At 34.4% G+C, this 12,627-nt stretch overlaps 1 long non-coding RNA gene across 1 annotated transcript; it reads right to left on the reverse strand.

Moving 5' to 3' along the window:
• Positions 1-10,237: 10,237 nt before the first annotated feature.
• On the reverse strand, positions 10,238-11,700 carry LOC133794018 (uncharacterized). The gene is made up of 3 exons (XR_009875083.1): positions 11,569-11,700; positions 10,898-11,095; positions 10,238-10,751 (listed from the first exon to the last, which is right to left on the reverse strand). It is a non-coding gene; the product is annotated as an uncharacterized LOC133794018 (long non-coding RNA).
• Between the last annotated feature and the right edge of the window lie 927 nt (positions 11,701-12,627).

A 12,627-nucleotide genomic window follows, 5' to 3' on the forward strand; every position in this document is an offset into this window, starting at 1 on the left:
TTCCTTTCTAGTTGCTATTGTTGTGTGGCTCGATTGTTACGAGATGTGTTTACTACTTGCACCCTCGTCCCAGTTGTTTGTGACCTTGACATATGACTTCTAGATGGTTGAGGTGCCATATGTCCTCGATGAGTCTCTTGCGGGGCCTCACGTTCACCCTCTTGCTCAGGTCGAGCCCTATGGCTTCTGTCTCGGCTCCCAGTTCGAGCACTCCGAGAAGAGCTCTAGGGTGCCTCTCAAGCTGGAGAAGGATGTCTTATTGGAGAGGGTGGATGCCTTATTGGCGAGGCCGGTGGCTTCCCATTATTTGGTCTGGAAGGTCCATAATTGGTTTGGACAGGCTCCGAGTAGTTCCTGACAGGTTCAGGGTTATCATTTTGAGCTATCAGAGGAGTTCGGTTATTCCTGTTCCTACAGGGGAATTTCTTATAGGATTGTTTCTAGCAGGGTTTTGAGCATTTTCTCCAGGTCAAGTGATGTCGGTGTTTTTCCTGGGCTTCAGTTGAGGCTGTTGGGCCCTTTGCTCGGCCATCCTGGTAGTCGTACTCCCTCGGGGTCATCCTCTGGCCTTTCGAGGCGGTGCGTGTACTTCGGCGGCTTGCCTAGCCAACTCATCTTTTAACCGTGTAGCCTCAGCCAGCTGCTCACGCAATCTGCGATTCTCCAATTCCATGATTGGTATGAACCTTTTGGGATTATAATATAAATCTTCATCAAGCTTTGGGGTCTGAACATGTTTCCCCCAAAAGGCCGATGATGCACTACCCTCATCGAGGCTCTGATCTACCATGGGCTACTTCCCAGGCATCCGTGGGTGGTTCTCAGTCTAAGGAGTACACTCCTTGGGGATTTGGGGGTAACGGTCGACCACTAGTTCTGGGGATGCTCAAGGCTACCATTGATGTTGTGCAGGAGGTTTTGATTAAACAATACAAAGATTTTCTTAATGCTCTTAATGAAAGCATCAAACTGTTGACGTTGTTTTTTGTTAACTTAATTATGAAGAGCACTAAACAATATAGAAAAAAAATAGAAGATATCAGAGATTTTTACATGGTTCAATAGTTAAAATCTGTCTACGTCCACGAGTCATTGTTATTATGAATACTCTCTCAAAGCTTCGAATAAAAGCAATTTGAAAGAGTTTCTTTTCAGTACAAATTTTTCCATGAGTACAAATGACCTAGTCTAGGCTATTTATAGACCTAGTTGCAAGAATATTTTCCCCCAATCCAAAGCATTCAAATTAAAAATGTCTGCATTAATAATATTAATTAAATGCGCTAATTAAGTAATATCCCAGGAAAGTAGGGATTTAATACACGGTAATAACGAATCCCTATGAAATAGGGATTTCCGACTATTCCGTGTGGTAAGCGCGTCATTGAGCTCGATCGTTGTCTTGATGCGCTTTCGAGACTAGCCAAGCTTCGAGTTCATCATTCCAGTTGTTGCCTCCTCCTCCTCATCCACCAATTTGGTCGAACTCATTCATCGGAGAAGGTTGGTATCTTCGAGCCTGCAACTCATGCTCGAACTCTGATAACAGATCTAAAATCGTATGTCAAATTATACAAGTGTACTGCTAACACTTATTATTTTCGAGCCTATATTTCAAGGTTATTTATTTGTTCTCGATATTTGGGTGTAACACTAATATACACATTTTATTCATTGGCTATGTTTATTATTTTATGCATAATTTAATTCAGCATACCAATAAAATAAACAAATTTGTGTTTATTTAATGTTTATACGTTAAAAAAATTAACAAATAATTCCAAAATATGTTTATTTCTATATTGTATATATTTTTTATTTTGTGCACAATTTAATAGAACAGAATAATAAAATAAATAACTTTGTGTTTGATGCTTATTTCTTAAAAAGAATAAAAAGATTAATTAAAAAATATGTTTATTTCTATATGCAAATGTGTGTTATTTTGTATTTCATTACAAACATACTAGTTAAATTAGCTGACTATATATTCATATCCACATAAATGTATATATTAAATTTGTGCCAAGTTTATTTTATAGTAACGTATTGGAATTAACTAACAAAATAAATAAATGTTTCTGCCTCCGTATATTACAAAAAAGAAATAAACAACATTGTTTATTGATGTACGTTTTATCAACCTCCAAAACTTTTTTTTTTTTCATTTCAAGTTAACATATTTTCCCTTTGAATGGTTATAACTCTTTCGCAACTATTTTTTATCATGAAATGTATATATATTTCTCAATAATATGTAATTAATATGGTTTATTTTATATTTTAAATTTATTTATACCAGTTTATATATATAACATGTCCTTGATTTATGACATTAATGAAAAATATATATATTTTTTATATGTTTTGTATATGATGTTATAATTAAGCTTTATATATATTTATTGTATGTTCCTAGTTTTTGTTGTATATGAATAAAAGTTGCCCTAATATATATTGGTAATAACTACGAGGTGTTTGATTGTATATTTATATGTTTTATTATTATATTGGTGAAGAAAAATTTGAACTTAAAGACCTTTTCTTTTTAAGAAGAGTTGTAGTATCTTCAGAACACAAATTTAAAAAAAAAAAAAAAAAAAACTCACATTTTAGATTTATTTTATTTTATTCCCGTTAGCTGACTCAAAATCTCACACTTTCTTACTATAATAACAATATCTTATTTCATTGCCTTTTGTTTAAAAACAAAAAATTAGGCGTAATAATGACGTTACTTTCTATCAAAAAGGGCAAATAGTAATGACAAATAAATTTTTTTAGAGCACTACTTTTCATTATCTCTCTCAATTTAACTATAAGCCCTACCAGTAGGGCTATCAGTGTTCTTGACTAGTTAATAGTTTTCGGTATGATTTTTTTTATGACCGTATATATTATAACTATTCATAGCATCCTACAAATTTTCAAAAAATTCCAAATAGTTTATAATACCGAAAATTAAATTCAAATATATTGTTGCACGTATTATTAATTTTTTTTATGCGCATGGAAAGCAACATGTTTGAACTTAGTTTTCGATACTGTAAACTATTTGGAATTTTCTGAAAATTTGTAGGATGCTCTAAATAGCTACAATATACAATATCATGAAAAAAAATCCCGCCGAAAATTGTTCACGAGTCAAAAAGACTGAGAACCCCACTGGTAAGACTTAAAGTGAAACTTATGTAGAAGAATTGTCCTATAAATTTATATACATATATAAATGTATGCGGAACAACAGTCATTATGAAATATGAACTTAGTTACACATATTAAAAAAAATTATACCATATGCATAACTATGTCCATATAAAACGTGATATTTCATCATTGAAATATTGTTTTTTTGCCTTCAATACAATGATTATATTGTATAATTATTACATAAATAGAGAAAAAAATTAGAATGTGGGAGGAAAATTGTGTTTTGGCTCTTAATATCCTATATTATTATTTTATTTTACGAAAGACCAATTTTTATTTATAATAATTATGAAGTACAAAAGTCAAAATACTTATGTAAACTCGTTTTCAATTATAAATTTATGCTTGCTAATCCATGAATAGCATTCAATACTGGATCAAATTTTCAAATATCTGCAGTTTAGTATTGTGCCATACCTATTTCTTCAACTTTTGGACAAATTTTCTTCTTTTAAAAACTCTTGATGATATATTGATATGTCAAAATATTTAGAAGCAAATTAAAAGTGAAAGGATTCAATAATTTAAGGAAAAATTGCTACTTATTTTCGAAACAATAATTATTAATCACACAATGTAGAATAAAATGATGATGGATGATTAGGCAAGCTCGTGTAATGTCTTGAGTTTAGGGAATTAAAATTTAAAAGAGTACCCTTCTATGGGTCTCATTACAGCTAGCTAGATTTATATACACATCGAAGTAGTTTTATAACATGACAAGGAAATTTTGTTTTGAAAAATCTAAAAGTAATAATATAGAATTATTAATTTTGTTTTCTCAAAGGTACACGGCCGGGTGTTGTTTTCTCAGCTCAGGCACATGGGGTTTTCAATGTCATATAATTGAGGTCAATTAGGAGGGTCTTCGATAACGGACAATTCAATTAGTGCTAAAGGGGACACCCTTTCAGTGCCCCCACAACACAGCCCGGCCTCTCTACAATTGCCCCAACTTGTTTGTCATCAAAGTCAGTAGCTTTCAATCTGCTCTTTCTGTAAGGGAGTGGGACACATAATAGTGCCTCACATAAGGAATTAACAAATTTTGGACCCCTAATTCATGCTCATGCATCTCCATCATCATATATAAGTGTTTTTAAAACAAATTTTATTACTTATTTTAATTTTCTTTGCCTTTTATTACTCTCATTAAATAATGGGATTTTTTATCTGCCTCCTATATGTGCATTATAATCCTCTTTGGAATATTTTGACTATGTCTTTTCTTGGTTCTTAAAACATATATGTTGCAGATTTCAAATTCAGTTATATTACCTACGTTAGTTGAAAGTGATTTACTACTGCTTTTAAGTACACCCTCATCTTTGTTTTCCAGTAGGGGTAGTTAGCCCCTTCAAGCATTGGCGGTCTAGTGGTCAATCCACCTTCTCTGAACATCTCCATGATTGTCAACAAAAACAAATTAACTACACATTACTCTCGTAGATGAAACTAGGAGAGGGTGAGACGAGTCAACGAAACATAGACAAAAAAAACAAATAGATGAAATACTTTTAATCAAATCAATACAGATGCAACAAAATCACACATTTAGGAAACACCAAGAATCTGTAATAAAGAATTATAGAGCTAGCTCTGATACCAAAATGAAAGCGATTTACTACCTATGTATTATGCATATTCAATAAAATGGAAAAACTAGAATTAAGAAGAACTTGTAGAAAATGTAGAAATATCACACACAAATTTTTTTACAATGTTCAACACTACACAAAGTAATGGCTAATCTATAACGTCTCAAATTACTAATAAGGCTTAATGCCTTGATTAGTGTGTCGGGAGGGCATAATTGGATATATATATATATGTGTGTGTAAAATTAATTGATTAAATGTGTGACTACGTGGTATACATGATTTATATGGTAATATGAATATATATTTATATATATATGCATGTTTATGTGTATTAAATATGCATGTGGGCCCATTCTTGTTAATAAGGACATATTTGTAATTTTGACTCATTGAGGGTATAAATGTGATTATATTTGTTAAATGATTGAGACCACATTATTATGTGGGTATATTTGCGTTATTCGGTTCAAAGCGATCCTAGGAGCGGATTAGCGAAATAGTCACAATGGGGTCTAATGCCCGATTTGCGGTGAGCCTAGGGGTATTTCGGGGACTTAGTGTGTATTTGGGATTTATTGGTTAACGAGTAATTATTTGGTGATTAATTGGGCACATCGGGATTAATTGGAAATTTATAGGACCACTTGAGGATTAGCAGAAAATACGGTAAATGACGGGTTTGCCCTTAAAGGAAATAAGAGACTGAGGATAAGTTAGGGGCATTTTGGTCATTTGTGTTAAGAGATAGGCTTAGGATAGACTTGGGGGAACCAGGGAAACATACAGAAACTAAAACCAGTCTCTTAGTTCTCTCTCTCTCTCTCTCTCTCTCTCTCTCTCTCTCTCTCTCTCTCTCTCTCTCTCTCTCTCTCTCTCTCTCTCATTTTTCTCTTCCCTTCTTGGTACTTTGGAGGATTTTGAAGTTCTTGAGGAATTGGCCAAGAAATCCAAGGATTGAAGCTACGATTACTGGAGGATCAGCTCAGGGTCGGTACTATGATCAAGGTAATAGTTATAACCTATTTTGCTGGGGGATTTTCAGATTAGTTTAAACTTTGGCTGAGGTTTAGACTTTCGGTTTAATTTTGAGTTGTGATAAGTTTGTTGGATGGTTCTTGGGTTATAAATTATGCCTAGGTTGTGTTGCTGAGAGTTCTAGACTCACTTGTGACTTAGGATTGTGGTTAGGATGAATTTCGGTAAATTTGGCTAAGAAAAACGCAGTGTAAATGTTGGGGATTTATGGGTTTTGGGCTCGAGTCGCAGCCCTGTTCTTTAGGCACCGTGGCCCGTGTGCGTGAGAAGGCCCTTGGAATCCCTAAGGTTGCCCATGTACCGCGGTGTAGGTTAGGGCGTGTCGCGGCCCATGTCTTCTAGGAGAGCCCCCTTGCTCTCTGACTTGTCGCGCATTTCGACCCTTAAGGCCTGGTCCACGACTCAAATTGAGAGAAATAGCCAAACTGAGTTTTTAGGCTCGGGAACTCAAACCTAAGTGCTCAGGAAGGATTCTACTACTCGGTTTAGTAGAATTTAAGGTCCTAGTGGCTAGTATGTTATTCTGAAGATCTTAATTTATTTAGGTTTTGATGATTATCCATTATCTCTTTGTGACTAGGGTTACTGTTAAGGCTCAGGATTGAGGATTGTGCTCGGGACCACTCTACACCTTCATCTCGAGACTCCAGGTAAGAAACTTCACCCGGATTGTGATTGCAGCTTGGACCCCTGTTAACGAATATGCTTATGATTGTGAATAAATCTGTATTTGAGAATATCTGGATAGGCATACTTGTTTATGCTACGATAGATTGCATGTTCTGCAATCTATTCATTTTTTATATATGATTTGAAAGTCCAGCCTATGGGAGTAGGGGCTGATGTTAAGTATGCGGAACGCAGGCCAACCTAAGCGTGTCAGGGTCAGCTAAATAACCAGAGGGCTCGGCCTAAGGGTGTTGGGCCTGAATGTCTCTGAATAAATAGAAGTGCCTTTTTGAACTTAACTAACATTATTGAATGCTGAGATTGAATTACATGTTAGAATAAACTATTTTTTATTGCCTAGCTTATTACTTATCTTCTATTGTTATTGAATTGATTGGTCTAAGTTTAATGTACATATATAGTTGTTCATTTATGATTGTGAATTAAGTTTTCTTTATGAGCCTTGGCTCACGGGTGTTATGTGGTGCAGGTAAGGGAAAGGGAAAGCTGAGCCAACTGTGAGTTGGAGAACTTTAGGGGCAGTGTGTACATCAGTAACTGCTCGACCGCCACAACCGAGGGATTGACAAGGACTTGAGCTAGATTTTATTTTTTCACTTAGGCTGGCTTCATTTGTAATTATTTTAAGGGTTGTAATTGCCTTGTAAACACCTTTTCTGGATCTCATGTACAAACTCTTACTTTTTAATGAAAGACAACTATTTTATGATCAAAATCTTTTGACCATAATCCGTTAATTGACCTTAGTAACACGTTTATGTCCAAACGACTTGATTAGCAAGTCCAACACTATTTAAATTTCACACTGTAATGATCTTGTTTATCCAGGGCATTACATAATCCTTGGGACCTAGTCCAGATAAACATTCCACTAAAATCAAAATTCCAAGTTCTACAAAGTATCTCTGATTTTACATCAACAATAAGAAAATCTTCTATACTTGTCTCTCGTACAATTTTCCTTAGATTGACTACACCAAGTCTTCTAACTTGAGCTTCCTAGATTTGATCTCTTTCAACACTTCAACTGATGAATATTGCAGTACTCCATGCATGAACACCTTCGAAAGTGCAAAGATCTTTAACCTATAAAACCACAACACTTACAAAAAACACAAAGAAAAAATAAACCCTAGCAGAGCTAAGTTTTTCACAAGAATCTCTTTTTTCTACCCTCAAAGAAAGAAAGTGAGGACTAATATAAAGACCCTGCTCAGCTTTCAAAAGTAGCAGAAAACTGTTAGAAAAATAAAGACAACACAATGACCCAGAAACAAAGTCAACCAAAATAACAGAATGTTCAGTACAAGCCACCTGTTCAAAAAAAAATGTTAGCACTACTAAGTATTCCAGATACAACTCACAAAACTAAATATGGATCATAATATTGCCAAAATACAAACATTAGAAAATATGACACTCACAATCTCCCCTTTTGGCAATTTATGATCAGTGCAATACCAAACTACAGATACTAAGAAAAAAAACAAAAAAACACATCAAACAAAAACACCCATATCTCCCCCCTCAATGATCATAAAAAGAAGACTACTTGGCTGAGCGATGAAGCCTACCAAGCATGGCCTTACGCGATGGTGAAGATGAAGAAGCAGAATCTGAGGCATAACAACCATCATCATTAGCATAAGACGCCCCATGGACACTGTCAGTAATTTTATCAGAATTCCTTGGAGAGAACTCCCCCTGTCTTTGTGGTGGAGAATTTCCTGACTGATGCGGAGATAACTCCCCTTGAACAACAGATGGGTGAACCAAAGCAGTAGAAGACAGTGGTTAAGCATGAATAGTCTTGGATCAGAACCACGAGAAGCTGATGGAGACAAATGTTACGGAGCAAGATTAGATTGAGGCTGAATGAGCTGTCGAGTACCAGCCAACTGAGACAAAACCATGTGCTCAAAGACTTTGGAATGCAGCTGAGACTGATGAACCAGAACTTTAAGACTGTCCAATTGAGATTGTTGAGAGTAAAGCATCTCAAACAACTTTTATTTCCACGATGCAGGAGCTAACCATTTGAGTAGAGGAAACTGAACATGCTTAGGAAGAGGAACTGGCTTGGAGGACTGAGGCTGAAACGTCTTGTCCAGAACAGGTTTAGGAAAAAAGACATCCTGAGACGTAAACTTAGGCTTGTCAGTTAAGGCAATCTTGTGCACCAAGCAAGGATATGGTAAAAACGAAAATCCTGAAAAATCTTGTCATACATAATCATTGACAAAGCTATGGAAACTCTAGTGCCCACAACAAACAAAAAACAATCGATATCAACATTAATAGTTGAAGTATGAGAATTCGGAAACCAATTTGTAAGAGAAACTTTATTCAAAATACAATAAAACCTTGTCATAGATGGAGTAGGAAAATCACCAGAGACCTCATTCCACTGAAAACCTTCTTGCCCAGTTAACTCACGACCCTCCACGTTCAAATCAGGGGCATACTCAGCATTATAAACAACATTAGGAACCATAGGCATACCCAAAAGACCCCTAATAGTTGATGGAGCAAATGGAATACGCTTATCCCTACTATAAGCATTGAAACAATAAGGGTGTTCTGCATCTAACAAGGTTTTTTCAAGATTAGAATAAAATTCCCAAACCAAATTCTGAGATGGCATGGACAGACCAGTGACAGTCTTGACGCACTTCCGAGACTCAAGAATCTCACGAAGTCAAGGAAAGTCCTCTAAGACCACAAAATGCTTAACATGCAGATGATAAAAAGACACATACTCTTTAATTTTTTTCTCAGCATGTCTAGTGATAAAAAAAAAATTGAGGGATTTCATTTGAACACGTTGAACCAAAAATAATATCATCCACATAAATTTGGGCAATGAATATACCCTTGGGAAGATGCTTTATGAAAAGAGTTTGATCAGCATTACCCCTAACAAAACCATGAGTAAGAAGATAAGAGGTGAGTTTTTCATTCCAAGCTCTCGGTGCTTGCTTAAGGCCATATACAACCTTATTAAGCTTGTATACATGATTTAAAAAATGGGGATCTGTGAAGCCCTAAGGTTGTTCAACATAATCTTTCTCTTGTAGTCACTACAAGAAAAAATGCTTTTAATAACACCAAAATTGTGTTATCAAAACATACCATAACACTTTTTGATGTGTTATGATCGACTATGTTATCATAGGTTAGGGTAGTTTACATAACACTTTATCATTGTTATACAGATGTGTTATTATACTGTCAACGATAACACATTTTCTGTGTTATTTTAATAAATGGATAAGTGTTTAATTATATTATTTATAGTCGATTATATAACACATTTCAATACTTATAAATTTGTGTTATACTACAATTTAGTATAACACATTTTTTGTGTTATACTATTTTTTGTAATATACTACAATTTAGTATAACACATTTTTTGTGTTATACTATTTTTTGTGCTATACTACACTTTAGTATAACACATTTTTTGTGTTATATAATGAAGTTTGCATAACAAAATTCTTTACTTATAAAAAGTGTTATTGTAATAGATATTATAACACATTTTTCGTATTATTTTAATACTTCGATAAGTTTAAATTCTCATTTATATTCATTTATATAACACTAATTTATTCTATTCTATTTTTATTTTTTATTTATATAATTAAAATTAGCTTTCTAATATATACTAGCATCATCAAATGAACTTGATTTTCAAATAACAAAAAGTAAAAACATTCAACATTGTATTAACAATCCACAAATTAGTTTAAAACATTCAACACTGTCATCAACAACAAAATGTTCTTTAAGTATTCAAGTAGTCTTAAATATTCAACATATTGAAAAGTTAATACTTTCAGCACAAAATATTCTACAGCTGCCCAACACAAAGCCTTCAAAATTAAGTATCCTTTTCTATTTTGCTTGTCACATCTACAAAATAAACAAAATTAAGTGACCATGGACGCATGCACCAACACTTCCAAAAATAAGGGTTTGAGGTGCTGAAGAGGAAAAGGGGAAAATCATAAATAAGGTGTCATCAGAAATCTCAGCTTGTGAGATATATATTACAAGTGATGCATAAATTGCTAATCACTCTCTTGATACAAGCTCCTTTGAGTAAATTAGAATTTTATTAAACTCTCTTCGCTCAGCAAAAGTTGCAACAACTTTTGGAGTTGCTTTGACTTTGATATAGATTTTCAATGCAAGGTCGTTGTCCACGGTCTATAGTGAGACATGATTAGAGCATCAACATCAGCATCATACATACCATAAACAACATGACACAAGCATTATTTGAAGTAAACAACTAAATTATTGCCAAGAGAAAAGAAGCACAGGACTATAATTAAAAAATTCCATAATCTAACCTTCACAAGATCTCCTAGCTCCTCACTGCATTCTAATTTGTCTTCTGCTAGCCAATTTTCCAAAAAATTCTTCTTGTTCTGGTTCACAACGAGACATGATAGCTCCAATGACTCGAAAGCATTAAGCTTTCCTCTGGTCAAGAGAGTACCAAAATACTGCAAAAGGGGTGGTATTTGCCCAGTTTGTACAGGAACACTCTGCAACAATAAGAATAAGAATTAATTACTAATCATAAAGATCCAACAGAACTTAAAAGTATTGTTCACCATAAAAAGGATGTGTGAACTTGTCTCTGTTGTTAAAGCCAATAATATCCAATTCCACTTCTATTCAAGCTGCCTGATACTTTGTCTTTTTCCAAGTAATTGACTTGTACTTTTATCTCAATTAGGTTCATAACTTTCCAATTGTTTACAAAATTATAGAAACAACCATTTGAAATTGGTCTCTGATCCCCAACCCTCTAAACAAGGGGAAATAGCCATTTTGACAGGCATCCCATAGTAACAAACTGCCACAATATGGAATGCCACGTTCTGTATCATTGACAAAGAGTTTGTCTATTCTACAGTCTACACAACCTAAATTTGAGAATTACTTTAAATTTACATAGTAACAAGTTACAGAATAACTTGACACCAACATGACAACAAAAGCAAAGTGGAAAAACCTGAAATTTGGCAGTTGTATCAGGAGTACGAAGAATTCCTTGTGGAGACTCAGCAGCAAGTTCAGCAGCTTCTTTATACTTCGTTTGCGCAAATAGTTCTTGGAATCGCTGGACAACGTGAAATCATTCACAGAATATTAATTTGTGATGAACCAACAAAAGGATGTATAAACTAGCTATATGCAGACTAATCATGATTCATCTTTGTTCCTATGGCTATGATCAGACTTGATCATGTCATGTAAGAACAGGCTGAGTAAGATCCAGCCCTAAGTGATGTGGCATAATTTTGATTAGTTTGTGTTTAGCATCTTTCACTTAAATAGTGTGTGAATGGATTCATCTCTCATAAATGGACTAGATTTATTGTGATATAATTTCTGTATAGCCCACTCAGTAATCATCAGTCAAGTTAAAGATTTAATAGAAACAAAAACACACCAGATTCTCAGCACCAGGAAGATTTCCTCTTTTTGCCAGATTGACAGCAAGCTCCAAATTGTTCAACTGCAAAAAGTTGAGATATAAAATTTAAATTCCAAATATTTATCATAATCTACTAACCATAAGGATAAAGCAATTTGTGATACATGCCTGCCCACTAACGAAAGGCACAATTGTTTGTTCATTAACAGTAGCCAATAACACTTGGCCCCGCCTGTTAATTGCGTAAAATCCCCCTAGTGACAAAGCCTCCGATGTTAGGAAAATTGGATCTGGACTGATTCTATTTCTGTAAACTGCAGTAGCCGTCTCCAAGTCGTAAACGAATAGCAACCCAAGCTTGGTGATTACGTAGATCAAACTATACTGTGTGATATCTGGAATATTGAGCATTAAAATAATTAATATTCATCATGTTGAATGATGGGGCATTAAAACAATTAGTTTTTGCAAAGAGGGTGGTTTATGTCAAAAAAAAGGTTCTTTTTATGGTCTAGAGTGAAGGAGGGAACATAAAGAATGGTTCAGAATTACATAGGAAACTCCCAAAGTTTAATCAAACAGTACCCAGACAATGAATAAGGAAAAAAAGATAGAAAATGGGATGTGGGCAAT

Source organism: Humulus lupulus, chromosome 8 (genome assembly GCF_963169125.1).
Source record: "Humulus lupulus chromosome 8, drHumLupu1.1, whole genome shotgun sequence".
NCBI lineage: Eukaryota > Viridiplantae > Streptophyta > Magnoliopsida > Rosales > Cannabaceae > Humulus > Humulus lupulus.